Source organism: Pinus tabuliformis, chromosome 7 (genome assembly GCF_031772625.1).
Source record: "Pinus tabuliformis cultivar Carrire ecotype Pingquan chromosome 7, CPIR1, whole genome shotgun sequence".
NCBI classification, from domain to species: domain Eukaryota; kingdom Viridiplantae; phylum Streptophyta; class Pinopsida; order Pinales; family Pinaceae; genus Pinus; species Pinus tabuliformis.
Genome location: NC_142293.1, coordinates 1,168,372,806 through 1,168,386,742, shown reverse-complemented (window position 1 = coordinate 1,168,386,742; position 13,937 = coordinate 1,168,372,806).

The following is a 13,937-nucleotide window of genomic DNA, read 5'->3' as shown; positions in this document are numbered from 1 at the left end:
GTGGCTTTATATTATTATTGTTAGGTCGGCTGGATTATATTGTGACTCCTTAGACTCCTATATATAGAAAGGAGGTTTTGTCATTTGTATCATCCAAGAATTGTTCATTTATGTAATGTAAAGGACGTTGCCCCCTAGAAGAGGCTGAATTCTAAGGCGTTGATCTATCTTTTCTATATTTTCTTGAGCTGGTTTCATAACATTTTGTCTCTTCATTTTTCTAGATAATAGAAAGGAAGGACTGGCTGTTCAGGGTGGACATAGCCCAAACTGGGTGAAACACGTATATTTGTGTCTCTCTGGTTTTATGTGTTTTATTTGTTTATATTTATGCAATATTCAATGCGTTCCATTGCTCTGTAATATATAATTTTCTAACACAACTGGAAGAATCCACACACATGGGATGAAAGCCTCCCCTATTTCCAACACAGCTGAAATAGAGCCCTCCATAACTAAACTAGGTAGAGTCTCTTTCAGGTGGGACTGGGATTCTAGCCACTATGTCCCATTGATGAGGCCATACCATTTGTGGCTACTCCAACAGATTCAACTCATGTCCAATCTAAAGCTGACAACACTGAAAACTTCATTGGGTGAACTCATCACATCCATTGGTACGTCCATGACATATTGGATAGATCCAATGCTAAGTAAAAGCAATGACATGATCAAAATCATGTGCCACACAGGTTCCAGGTGGGGGAAAATGTTTAACTACATTTACAGAATGAACACGTCACTATAACCCACCGCAAGCTTCACCCACTCCAATATGGGTCGAAAAAGATCACCAACGGTGTAGGTGACAATGCCCTTGAGCTTAGAATTCAACTGTTCCTTGGCCTACACCCAGTATTCAATGTGGACCACCTTCGACCATACTTTCCACCATTGTTTGACACATTTGACATTGCATAACAACTCACACCAATATAGTTAAACCCATATTACATGGAACATGCCACAAATGATCAAATCGTGTAGACATAGTGTTAATCTTGATGTCATTGATGTCGATAAATTAAATAAGGTAGGAACATGGTGGTAATCAATGAAGAAACCAAATGATGAAGAAGCCCACCACTCAAAAGACACTTTTCCCTGCCCCCATTTCTGCACTATTGAATGATCGGTCGCATGAAATAATATTTTTCTATATCTTAGAAAAGGAATTTCATCATGAGACCTAGACCATCTGAAAGGGCTTAATTGTACCTTTCTAATGATCTATTATGTGTCCCAAAATTCCATATAACGAGAGAAAAAGTGATTTTTAAAGATAAAATTAATTCTCTCCCTATTGAGCCGACCTGTATTAAGATGAGTCATGTCGGCTTGACTTAGAATGCATGAATATTCATTGTGAGGATGAAGAACATGTATAAATAAGACATTAGAACTCTGTTTCAAGGACAACAATTCGGCGAAGATCATCCACAAGAAGACACAAAGGGAGAAGTGTTCACAACTCATGAACCAAGGACGTTGAGGAGTAAAAGATTATTGTTTGGGCATACTTCTATCATTGGGTTATCATTCTAACCTTAGACCTATAAAAAATATCATCCACGGACTACAGACTTGTTAAAGAAGCTTGGAATTACTATGGAGAACAACAAGAGAGGTAGAGCTACAATTTTTGAAGCTCGAATAGTTGAGGTTTGGTGGAGCTTTCAAAAACTATGAGTGGGTACCTTTTGTAAGCTCAGAAACTTAGATTATATAGCACAACCACCTGTGGATAAGGCACAGACTAGTGATCTAGGGAAGGCTCTATCTAACAGTCACCTATTATAGCTCAGTTTATTTCACATTGACCAATCATCTTAAATTTTTGTCAAGAGGACTATATCCTTGACCTGTGGATAGACCCTGAATTGGCACAAACCTATGTTAAAGAAGTCAGACCTATGATAAAAAAATTTGGAACTACAGTCCTGTGGAAGATCAGACTTCAAAATAGTGACTTGGAGGCTTGGTTGAAGGCTTAGAATATTGGAATGATCATACTAGTAATTGCCACCTATGGAGCCACGAAAATACCTCTGTGGAGGATTGGTAATACGTAGAATCTGTATAAGGCTTGGTGGTAATAAATTTATGGAAGGATCGAAGGCTGAATATTCTTTATTTTTCTGAACTTTGGCTCTGGAGCATTCATTGACATATCTTTTAGATCAGGACAAGATGACAAGTGTACAATGAACTAAAGACGACAAAAATTCTAGTAAAGCTGAAAGGTGAAGATGGTGAAGCATTTCAATTAAGTTATATTTACATTCTCTATTGAAAACAATAGGATTGGTGTCCTTGGAGTTGGTGCTCCTAAATGCAATGTAGGTTCCTTGGATTAGATAGGGTCAAAGCACTAGAGGTTGGAGCCTCATCAAAAACCAAGTTGGTGCTTGGGAATAATTATCATATATTGTATTTATTCTCTTATACTCATTAAAATTATACTTATATGTTCCTTTAAATAAACTGTGAGGAATCTAACTGGTAATAATAATAATTGAAATAAAACATTGATTCACATCCCTCTCAGTATTTCCAACAATTGGTATCAAAGCCAACTTCCTCATAATCAACCTAATAGCTGGAAGAAGGATTCTTAGTCACAATGAAAAACCAATAAGTCTCAAGAAGGTTTCCTTTGTTCGATGGCACAAATTTTGGTTTTTGGAAAAAAAAATGTCCTACTACTTAATGTCCCTTGGACCTAAAGTTTGGAATTCGATTTTGAATGGGTACACTGCTCCTTCCACTCTTCCAACTAATCAAGATGAAAGGAAAGCTTACGTTGCAAATGCAAAAGCCTTAAATTCCATCACTAATGGAATCACTCATTCTGAATTTAAAAAAGCCATGAATTGTGACTTGTCCAAAGAAGTATGGGATAAGCTAGTTAGCTTATATGATCGGGACTCCAAAGTTAAGAAGGCAAAGCTTCAAACTCATAGAAGGAAATTCGAAAGTCTGAAAATTGATGATGAAGAATATATTGCATCATACTTTCTCTGAGTAGCTGAGGTTGTTAAATCTCTTAAATGATTGGGAGAAAAAATTATAGAAATCATTGTTGTTCAAAAGTTCTTAAGATCTCTCCATGATATATTTGACTCCAAAGTATGTGTTATAGAAGAAATTAAGGATGTTTATACTCTTAAGATGGATGAACTTCATGGAATCCTCGTTTCCTATGAGATGAGAAAAGGAATCCCAAGTTCCAAAGATGCAACATTCAAGGCCTCAAAATAAAAAAAGAGGAAAGGATGGAATACCAACAGTGATGACTCTGATGTTGAATCCGAATTGGAGCAATTTGTAAGAAGACTAAAGAAAGGATCCATGATAAAAGGTAAGTACCCTATTATTTCTTTCAAATGTGGAAGAATAGGTCATTATGCTACAAAACGTCCTCATAAGCATGATAGTGATGATGAGGAGGATTCTAAAAGGATGGTATACAAAAATAAAGGGTTTAATAAGAATAATTTGTTCTCTAAGTAATATGGGTCTGATGAAGATGAATTTGTAGTCATAAAAAAGAAATCAACTAATCATTTCCCTCATCGCAAAGGAAGTAATGATGAATCAGATGAAGAAAATGACTATGGTGGAAGCCAAGAAGTATTATTCATGGCATTCGCAAATGATGATGATTCAGGACTAGAAGGAGTTCTAGATGAATGATTAGTGAGTGCTATTGAAGAAAATCATAAATTATGAAATAAAATCATTTCTCTCAAGGTAGAAATGGAAGAAGCAAACAAGGGAATACCTCTTGAAAAATAAGCTAAAAGAAAAGGAAGAAATTTGTGAAAATCATGAAGATGAAATATTATCTCTGAGGATGGAATTGGAGCAAGTCAAAAAGAGTTGGGAATGCTCTCAAATGCTTGACATTATCCTAAATGCTCAAAAACCTCGATATGACAAATCTAGGATAGGTTTTAAAGGAGAAACATCAAGTACTAAGGATAATGTGAAAAGCTATGTAGACATACTTTCTAGTAACACAAAAGAAGAAAAATAATTTCATCAAAGGCCCATCTCAAATCCAAAGAATGAAGAAAGAGTAACTCTAAGGAAGAATGTGGATTCAAATCATGGCTATTACAATAGGTACGAAACTATATTTTTTGGGCATTGCTATTATTGTAAAAAATTTGGTCATCGACCTAAACATTGCATGGATCATAAGAATGAAACACCAAAATTATAGGATCAAACAAACAAACCATATGGTCTCAAAGGGAGAAGAAAAATCAAGATCTACAACTCTTTTGATCCTTTGGCCAAATTTGATACAATTTTCTCATTATGTAATGATAATGGACACAATGAACAAAATTGCCCCCTCAAAAGAAGAGAAGAAAAATATGAGAATCCCAATACGGATAAATGTGGCCTAGCTCTATGTGCTCATAGTGATGAAAATCATTGGTTTGTGGATAGCGTGTGCTCCAATCATATGACAGGTGAAAAAAGGAAGTTTGTCTCATTGAACAAAAAGGAAGGAAGTGGATCTACCCAAATTTTTGGAAAATGAATTGTTACCCTTATTAATGGAAAAGGAAAGGCTCAAAATGCTTTGCTGGTAGAAAGGCTCAAACACAGTCTCTTGAGTGTTAGCCAAATCTATGATGAAGGACATAATGTTCTCTTTAGCACTAAAGATTGTGAAATAAGGAACTCTTCCTCTGGAGAACTTGTGGCAAAAGGAGTTAGAACATTAGATAACGTCTACATTCTGAAAAAAATTAAAGAAGAAAAATGTTACCTAAGTCAAAAAGATGAAAGTTGGTTGTGCCACAAGCGACTGGGACATAAAAGTTTCGATATTTTGATCAATATCAGCAAGATAAATGCAGTGTGAGACATCCCAAAGTTATTCAAGCCAAATCAAGGTGTATGTTGTCCATGTGAACATGGAAAGAAAAGTAAAACCAGCCACAAGACTAAGGAGTACTCTACATCAAAACCTTTGGAGATCATTCATGCTGATTTATGTGGACCAATTAGAACTCCAACGCTCCAAGGTGAAAGGTACTTTTCTTTATTTGTTGATGACTATACTAGAATGATGTGGGTATATTTCATAAAATAAAAATCTGAAGCATTCGAATGTTTTAAGAACCTTAAAGCTCTTGTAGAAAATGAAAAGGATTGTAAGATTAAATGTCTTAGAATGGATAGAGGGCGAGAATTCACATCAAAATAATTTGATGAATTCTGTAAAGTACATGGAATTGAAAGAGGAATCTCTTCTACTAGAACACCCAAGAAAAATGGGTTAGTTGAAAGAGGAAACTAAACTTTTCAAGAAACGGCAAGAACAATGTTACTTGCAGCTAACTTGCAGCCAAAATTTTGGAGAGAAGTAGTCGGAACATCAATTTATACCTTGAATCAAACTCAACTAAGACCAAATAATGGGAAGACTCCTTATGAATTATGGAAAGGAAGACTTGCTTCATTAAAATACTTCAGGATTTTTGGAAGCAAATGCTTCATAAAAATCAATAATGACTCAAGAGGAAAATTTGATTCTCAGGTTGATGAAGGAATATTCCTTGGATATTATACTAGGAGAAAATCCTACAAGTGCTACAATAATCGACTACGCAAAATTGTGGAAAGCATTAATGTGAATATTGATGAAGTGCTTCCAGAAAAGGAAATTGAAGATCATGAAGTTAACCCTCTCATTAATGAAAATGAAGAAGAACCTGAAAAAGAGTAAAAATATCAAGAAAAAAAAAAGGTAAAAGAACCATATGAAACTTCTTCAAAGGTGAAATTCATCCAGAAACATCACCCAAAAAAGCAGATTATTGGAAATGTAGATGAGGGGATACAAAACTGAAGAATGATGACAAGTACACCAAGGGAAAATGATGTTGCTCTCCCATCTGTGATAGAACCAGAAGCTTTTACTCAAGCAAGGAAGGATCCTCATTGGGTGGAAGTCATGGAAGAAGAAATGTCTCAAATCAAGAAGAATGAGACATGGGAGCTAGTACCTTGTCCAAAGGAGAAAAATATAATTAGAACCAAGTGGGTGTTCAAAAACAAAATGAATGAAGAAGGACAAATCATCATAAATAAGGCAAGGCTTGTTTGTAAAGGTTATTCACAAATTGAAGGAACCAACTTTGAAGAAACCTTTGCACTGGTAGCTCATATGGAAGCTATAAGGATGTTCTTGGCATTTTCTTTCTCAAAAGGATTCAAAGTCTATCAAATGGATGTAAAATCAACTTTCTTGAATGGGGACTCAAGCAAGAAGTCTACATAGAGCAACCATAAGAGTTTAATCTAGCAGTAGTAAAATACTTTGTTTGTAAGTTGAAAAAGGAGTTATATGGGTTCAAACAAGCTCCTATAGCTTGCTACATAATTTTAGATCAATATGTACAACAACAAGGCTTCAATAAGCGGCTGGCAGGAAGTAATCTCTAAATGAAGATAGATGAGGATAAGTTACTAGTCACTCTTGTCTACATTGATGATCTCATTGTTGCTAGCAATAATGATGAGATGAGCCATGAGTTTTCTAAAAATATGTCAAAAGAGTTTGAAATGTTGATGATAGGAGAGTTATCTTACTTCCTTGAACTACAAGTATCTCAAACCACAATAGGCATTTTCATATCTCAAGAAAAATTTCTTAAAGACATGCTTAAAAGATATGGAATGGAAGACTGTTCACCCATGATCACACCTATGACCACAGATTAAAAATTAAGCAAATATGATTACTCTTCTTCGGTAGATGCAACTCATTACAGGTCAATAATTGGATCCCTCGTATACTTAACTGTTATGAGACTTGACATTATGCAAGCAATAGGAATGGTGGGAAGATTTCAATCAGCTCTTAAATAATCCCATTTGTTAGCTGTATAAAGAATTCTCAGATACTTGAACGGAACTCCTGGTTTTGGTCTTTGTTACCCTAAGAGCTCAAATATTACTAGGACTTCATACTCCGATGTTGATTGGGCTGGAAGTGTCGATGATTGAAAAAGAATAGGTGTAAATGCATTCTTCCTGGGAGATTGTCTAGTATCTTGGCTCAGCAAAAAACAAACATCCATATCACTATCTACAACTGAAGTTGAGTATATAGCTACCACAGATTGTTGTACTCAAATATTATGGACAAAGGAAGCTCTGAAGGATGTCAACATAGATAGCAATCAAACAATCACCATCTATTGTGATAACACAAGTTCTATCAATGTCAGCAAAAATCTAGTGATTCACTCAAAGACCAAACATATAGCAATCAAGTATCATTTCCTTCGTGAACAAGTAGTTGAACAAAACATAAGTTGGAATATATCAATACCAAGGAGCATATTTCTTATATTTTAACAAAATCTCTTCCTCAAGAAGCATTTGAACATCTTCACCTAAATATGGGAGTTATTTCTCTAGTATCACACTAAGATGATTCTTAAGATGCTGCATGACAGGGGGAGTCCTTATGCACTCATTTTCGATTGATTTCAAAGGGGGAGAGAAGAAAAAAATTGCCATCCAACAGTAAAGGCGGATACTGTTAATCTAGTTGTCATTGATTTCAATATATTAAAGAAGGATGGGACATCGTGGAAATCAATGAAGAAACCAAACAATGAAGAATCCCAACACTCAAAAGATACTTTGCCCTGCCTCCATTTCTGCACTATTGAATTATCAATCACATGAAATAATATTTTTCTCTACATTAGAAAAGAAATTTCATAATGAGACCTAGACCATCTGAGAGGGCATTACTTTACCTTTCTAATGAGCTATTATATGTCCCAAAATTCCAAATAACGATAGAGAAATTGATTTTTAAAGATTAAATTAATTCGCTGCCTATTGAGCCGACTTGTATTCAGACAAGTCATGTCTGCTTTGCCTAGAATATTTGACTAATCATTGTGAGGATGCAAAATGTGTATAAATAATAGGTTAGAGCTATGTCTCAAGGATAAAAATTTGGGGAAGATCATCCACAAGAAGACACAAAGGGAGGTGTTCACAACTCGTGAACCAAGGAGGCCGAAGAGTAAAATATTACTATTTGGGCATACTTCTATGACTCGCTTCTCCTTCTGACATCAGATGTGTAAAAAAAATTATCCATGGACTATAGACTTGTTAAATAAGCTTGCAATTACTGTGGAGATCCGCAAGGCAGCTGGACTTATAATTTTTGAAGCTCAGATTGTTGAGGATTGGTGGCACCTTCGAAAACTATGACTGGATAACTTTTCTAAGCTTAGAAACTCGAACTATATAGCACAACCACCTGTGGATAAGTCACATAATAGTGATCTAGGGAAGTTTCTTCCTAACGGTCACCTATTATATCTTGATTTACTAAACACTGAATAATCATCTCAGATTTGTGGCAAGAGGACTATATCCTTTACCTGTGGACAAGCCCTGTTTGGCATGGACCTATGTTAAAGAAGCCGAACATGTGATAAAAATCTTGGAACTATAGTCTTGTGGGAGTTCATACTTCGGAACAGTCACTTATAAGATCAGTTGAAGGCTTATAATAGTGGAACGGTCAGACTAGTAACTACCACTTGTGGAGCCATGAACATACATCCGTGGAGGATTGGTAATGCATAGAATTAGTGTTAGTCTCGGTGGTAATACATATGTGGAATGATCAAAGGCTCAATCTTCTTTATTTTTTCAGACTGTGGCTCTGGAGCATTGATTGACATGTCTCCTAGCTTAGGACATGATGGCAAGTGTACGATGAAGTAAACATAGTTAAAATTCTAGTCAAGCTGAAAGGTGAGGACAATGAAGCATTTCAAGTAGGTTATATTTATGTTCTCTATTAACAACAATAGGATTAGTCTCCTTGGAGTTGGTGCTCCTAAATCCAGGGTACGTGCCTTGTTTGAGATAGGGTCGAAGCCCTAGAGGTCAGAGCCTCATCAAAAACCAAGTTGGTGCTTGGGAATACTTACCCTACATTGTATTCACTCTTTTATACTCATTAAAATTAAAATTATATGCTTATTTGATTAAATTATGAAGAATCTAACTGGTATTAATAACAATTGAAAGAAAATATTGATTCACACCCCTCTCAGTATTTCCAACACATAGATGAATAACACTCGTGAGCAGAGGATCAAGCTATATTGAGTTGTCAAAATGGGCAAACTCCTTAACTAGGAACCAAGTTCAACACAAATTTCCTCACATCATGGATGCTCTACACGCAATTGCGATCATTACCTCCTAAGGAGGGAGGATTGATCTAGGTGGATATTAGTGGCCACCCACCTATTCCATCTAGACCTCCAGTCTCTTTCATCAGTTTCCTTGTTGATAGTATCATTTAATATTTTTAGTAGTTTTTTGGGTACTCAACTTCTGGAGTGGTTTTTACCCCCTAAATGGAATTTTTTTAGGTCCGTAGTAGGCCGATGGTGATATTCCTGTGGAAAATCATGTAGTACCTATAGACATATTTTTAATGAGGTATCTTATGCACCAAATAGATATAATATGACAAATCTACGACCCCGGGAAGTTGGTTTCCCAATTAACCCCAATTGGGTCCACAAACTCTCGGTATTGCATCTCCTAGGATTAGGGTTTCTGTTCTTTAGGGTTTTCCCTTGTTGGTCAATAATAAAAAGGGCCTTGAGACTGATTGTAACACAGGGCAAAGGCATGTAGCCACCACATCTCTCCTCATAGATAAGCTAGAATAACCTGAGCTACTCCATTTCCATTTCTCTATGTAAGCATATTTCAATTCTTTTATATTACTGAAATGAAGTTTTATTTCTATTGCATCTCTATGGATATGTGTATTTCTATATTTCTTTGCATTTCTTCAAATGTATGGATCATTAGTTCTCTTACTCAACTATTTTTTCATTTGTAATCATTTTTTTTATCCACATCTTCCATCAATCCTTAAAGTCTCATTAGGATAATACACACCTCTGAGTATTTAATATAAGTGTTCATTTGTGTGTGTGTGTGTGTGTGTGTGTGTGTGTATTACCTTATGTTTTCCTTTCTTTAGCTTAGGCTATTTTCAAATCTTGATGAAAATACATTAGACCAACAATGGTCAGTTTAAAATTTCCCTTGTAGTTTAGTAGTTATATCACTTAAACTTATATATTGGTATTCCCTTTAACTTGTTTCATAGTTCTATTAGATATCTAATAGGGGCTAGTTGTATTTATTCTTGTTTATCCTTCTATTTCACATCAGGTCAAGTTATTAGATATTAGGATTGCAATTGACAATCATCCCAATTTATTTAATTCTCTGGTCATTTTGTTTTAAAACAGACTCCACCTTCTAACGGTGAGGTGGTTATAAATTATACCAATTGATGTTTCATTCCATGATTCGATATGACAAGTATGTACCTCACAACATTCTTTAGCCCCTCTACGTCCTTCAGAGACAATAGATTCAGAATTTGTCACCATTACATTAATTTTCCTTATTTTAAGGGTCCTAAAAATTTCTCTATCTTTTGGAATTGATGCTTATCTTATTGTCTATATACTTAGTAAATTTGACACAAAGCTAATTCCCTTTCAATTATCAAAAACACTACTTTGATGTGCTTCCATATTTATTGGGTTTTGGGGAATAATATAGGCTCTATTATCATGTTACTTCTAACATAAAGGTCTCAATTACATTGCTTATTTTATTATTTCTAAGAAAAATCATCTTCCATTATTTTTATCATAACTTGTCTTCATTTTTCATATCCTTAAACATAAATTTTACCATCGATTCCACTACAACCCTCAATTTCTTGATACCCCTTTTTTGTAATGTATTTATTTTGGTTTTTATTGTTAAAAAAATGAGGACTTATAGATCATGTTCTACACCTCACTTCTTAACTCACTCTTATATAACCTTTTTTGGAGAAATCCCTTTTCTTTGGGTTACCCATACTAAAGTTGTAAGTGTTGAAAAGCAATTTTTATGATTTATTTTACTCTAAGAAGTTAAAGGATTTATTATTGAAAATATGACAAATATAGAATGCCACATACCTCACTGCACACTAGAACCCTTAACCCACCTTTCTGTGCCATTGCTCTATTTATGAGAATACTTTTGAATGAGGAAGGTAATTAACATTTTTATCAGTTACAAAAGTTGTATGAACCAGTTGTTATTATGTTGGTTTCATTAATATATGAGTTACGCTATTGACATACAGGTTTTTATCCTTTTTATCGTCACTGTGAATATCTATCACTTTTTTTGCTAATGTTTAATTGGATGGAAAATATGCAAAATATTCTCACCAATCATCCAAAATGTCTCCAATTAGTTCATATTCATACATGTATTTTGTAAGTGTAAGCGTTATATATCGCATGCCATCTCCACGAACAATTATCATTTTCTATATCTAGATGGATTCCTCACTACACTAATACACCATATATTTTGGCTTTATGCATTACTTCCTATAAATACTTTACTCTATATATACTCTCTTGTTTTTTTTTTTTTTGTTTTAATAATTTCTTAAACATACAATGTACTTATTATTGGCAGAATTTCACAATGTTACTATAGATTCCTTCCTTTTAAAATTGCTTCCCCTACACAGGTAAGATTACTTCTTCTATTAATATTAAAAATTAATTTCACTACCAAGTGTTTCTTTTCATTAACTTTCTCCACTAGGTTCTTGATCCACATCCAATATATGTACGAGGGAATAGCCAATACCAGTTAAGTAATTACTCTCCAACAATATGTATTTTTTACCAATCATATATTTACATCTTTTATACCTGTCTCTCCTTCAACAATCCATGTTATAGGCTTAATTTACCACATTAAGTATTGGAAAATGATATATATTTCTTTAATTACAAAAAGGGATTGCAGCTAGAAACATATATTCACCATACAGATAATCCTAAATTTTTTAGGGTGATTTCATGTGTAGTATCCCTACCTTCTTGTTTAACATACACATCTAATATTTTATAATTTTTTAACATTATGGGATTTAATACTTTATTTACACATGTATATGTCTCCTAATTTTTCAATCCATACACTTCCGATTATGATAATCATAAACATCTCCCTATCCATTATCCCACAATCATGAGATATGATTTACTAATTAACATGTGTTAATAGATATATTATCCAACCATTCCCATAATATTAGTTCTTGTATGTATGTGTATCCCAACAATAAGCAATTGGCATTTCATACCGTAAAAAAGTTATTTTCAATGTATCAATGGCATGGTTCTTAATTACTTTGGTTGTATTAATTTTTATTATTATTTAATTTCTCTTTTTTTTTGTCATTTCCAGCCCCAAATTTATTTCCACTTCTCTTTTATGATAGAACTCTCATATTTTTGTTACTAATTTCCCTTAAGTAGACCATAGTTCTAAACCCTTAAGCTCTGATACCACTTGTAACATAGCCCTTCATTTTTTATTTTTTCTAAATTCACTCATCTACAATTACAATAAATGTTAAAATAATACATTTTTAATGTGGTAGTTTGTATGTACATTAGTTATTGTGGTTCTTATTACCATTTTAAAATATGTAATCATAAAAGGTATAATTACGAAATTTGCTTCATTAGTATGTGATATAACAATAATATGGCATAGGGATTGGATGGTTAAAACAAAGGTCACACTTGGTGTTACAATTTGCTTGCAATATCACTAAATTCTTAAAACAAGGAATTCTCCATGACATATGGAATCCTCTTCAATTTTTATGGCATACAACTATCATAATTTTCTGGGAATGGTGAGATTCGCATTCAAGGGCTCTCATGCATTGGAATTAGATCAATGGTTTACAATAGGTATGGTTCAGTGGTTGGAATTATTGGTCATTATTAGAATGTTTATTTTTAAAACGTTGAGCTTAAATATTACAATCATGATGATGAAAATCGTATTAGTGTTTCATACCTTTAACCTATTGCAATGGATAAGTTCCTGAGACTTCTATGGAGATGTGGCAGCTAAACTATTCTATAGGTGGCTACAGATCCTCCATTTATTTCACCTTTCATCATTGGTTGACATGCCTTCGATTAGTGTTTGTGGACTTCTAATCTAAAATGATTATTGTTAGTTATACATTTGAGTAGACTGAGAGACCTTGGAATTGGAATCCCAAGAGTCTCTCCATGCACGTATAAATTCATGATATGGGTAATGCAATAAAAAAGTTCATTCACAGTAACCCTCATGGCCTGGCACAGTAACCCTTCTCTATGTGCTCGAATGTCTGCATGTAAATGGTATGTTGTGTTTTACCCTACGTTGAATTGAACCTTCAACTACTCCTCTACATTTGACTGTGCATTGTTGGTGTGCATTGGCTTTAAGTCCATGCTGCATTTTATGTAAGATAAAAAAGAAAGGAAGAATCATATTGCATGAAGGCATATTACTGGTGTGAAGGATTTCCTTATTTTCATGTGTGTCATATGCTATTTTATCTCATCTAGTCAATTATCCTCATAACGAGATAAATCAACATCTTAATCCCCCTTTGCATCATCATTACACAAATCCCTATGCATGACTCTCTCATTCACCACCGTTTCTTCCCTAAATGTCATCATCTGAGCCTTTTTTAGGACCAATTCACACTAACTCTTATTGGACAATTTTCAACTACATGTTGCTCCATTGTGGCCTGCGTTGATCACCTACATGTTGCCCTCTTTGCACCTGTGTTGGTTCTAGAAATTCAGGAAGAAGGGAGAGAATAAAAAAGCCTCCATTTCGAGAAGCTTCGAAGATCTGTTGTAACCATTTGTATCATATAAAACACTTGAATCTTATCCAATCCTACCTTTAAATTTCCAGCACTTATCCTTAGATCTCATCCTCCCATCAAG